The sequence below is a fragment of the Cebus imitator genome, unplaced genomic scaffold (assembly GCF_001604975.1).
Source record: "Cebus imitator isolate Cc_AM_T3 unplaced genomic scaffold, Cebus_imitator-1.0 Scaffold76, whole genome shotgun sequence".
Taxonomy (NCBI): Eukaryota; Metazoa; Chordata; class Mammalia; order Primates; family Cebidae; genus Cebus; species Cebus imitator.
In genome coordinates this window covers 471,956-473,896 of record NW_016107391.1, presented here as the reverse complement: position 1 = coordinate 473,896, position 1,941 = coordinate 471,956, and positions in this window count along the sequence as shown.

Below are 1,941 nucleotides of genomic sequence, written 5' to 3'. Positions count from 1 at the left end.
AGCTGAAGTCAGAAACCAAGCTCTTAGTGACATGCAGGCTCCATGATTCTAAGATTTCAGAGCCTGTGATGCTAAGATATCAAATGCTATCACTGTCATCACAGCAATGCAAGATTGAAGGCAACAGAGCCAGGCCCAGAGGTCTTGCAGATGCAATGCTGCTTGCCACCACCATCATCTCCTTCTTGGTCCCTGAAGGGCTTTCCGCCTTATGAGGAAGCTAAAGATTCCAGAGGGAGCTAAGGAAAGGCATAGCCTTCATGGAAGCTACCACCAGGCTCTAACCTGTTTAAAACATGCTGTGATTCACTCCCCAAAGTCCCCTCCATTCTTCACACTGCAGCCCAAATGGTATTGAGGTAGGAGGTGGGACTCAATTCTGGACCAGATTGAAGACTGGCTGAAGCAGAGAAGAGGCATAGAAAGCACTTCTCCATAAGACACTCCCACCAGTGACATGACGGTTTACCATTGCTATGGCAACACCTAGAAGTTACCACCACTTTCCATGTCAATGGCCTGGAAATTACCACCCCTTTTCTAGAAAATTCTGAATTATCTGCCCCTTAATTTGCATGTAATTAAATATGACTGCACAACTGCCTCTGAGCTGCTGCTCTCAATACACTGCCTGTGAGGTAGCACCACTCTACAGAAAGAGTCACAGAGCTGTCACACTGTCACATCAGAAAAGTTGTTTTCCAGCTGGGCACGGTGGCTCACACCTGTAATCCCAGCACTTTGGAAAGCCAAGGTGGGCAGATCACTTGAGGTCAGGAGTTTGAGACCAGCCTGGCCAACATGGTAAAACACCTGTCTCTACTAAAAATACAAAAATTAGCCAGGAATGGTGGTAGGTACCTGTAATCCCAGCTACTCAAGAGGCTGGAGCAGGAGTATTGCTGGAACTGAGGAAGGAGACCCAGGCATCTGGGATTTCCTCCCCCTCTGTCATCCACTGTGCAGCTCAACAGAAGAGAGGGCAGGCCAGCTGGCGCCTCCTGAATCTCCTTCCTGAAAATAACACGCTTGGTCTTGGGGAAACTCTCTGGATGACACTATTTTTACTTAAAACAGGATAAAACCAGAGACCTTTTCACATGTGAATCCTAAAACTGTAAACCAGAACCCTTTCACATGTGATTCCTGAAACTGTAAACAGAGACCTTTTTACATGTGAGTCCTAAAACTGTAAACCGGAACCCTTTCATATGTGATTCCTAAAGCTATGAACCTAAGATTCTTCCATGTGTAACATCTAAAGTATAAGCCTATATAAAGGCAGAATCTTCCTTTGTTAAATGAGCTGGGCTTTCGACAGATTACTGCCTGGTCTTCCGGCCGAATAAACTCTTCCCTCCTTTATTTGGTGTTCGAGAGATCCATTTCCCGTGGCCACTCCTGCTACAGAACTTGGGAGGCAGAGGCTACAGTGAACTGAGATCATGCCACTGCATTCCAGGCTGGGTGACAGAGTGAGACCATGTCTCAAAATAAATAAATAAGTAAATAAAGATGTTTTCTACTACCAGTTCACCCTTGAATTCTTTCCTGGGCAAAGTCAAGGACCTCCCCAGGGTAAGCCTTAGTTTGGGGGCTCACTTGTCCTGCATGGGTATTATTCCTCTTCTTTAAAACTTCAATACTGTCATTTTGAATAAGATTCAAAGTCAGAGAGCGAGAGTGTGTGTGTATGTGTGTGTGTGTGTGTGTGTGTGTGCGCGCACGTGCGCACGTGCGTTGCTTCTTCATAGCTGTCATGCATCAAAGCCAGTTTGGTTTTTTGTTGTTGTAATTTTTTTTTAGAGATAGGGTCTTTCGGCCGGGTGTGGTAGCTTACGCCTGTAATCCAAGCACTTTGCAGGCCAAGGCGGGTGGATCACCTGAGGTTGGGAGTTCAAGACCAGCCTGACCAACATGGTGAAAACCCATCTATTAAAA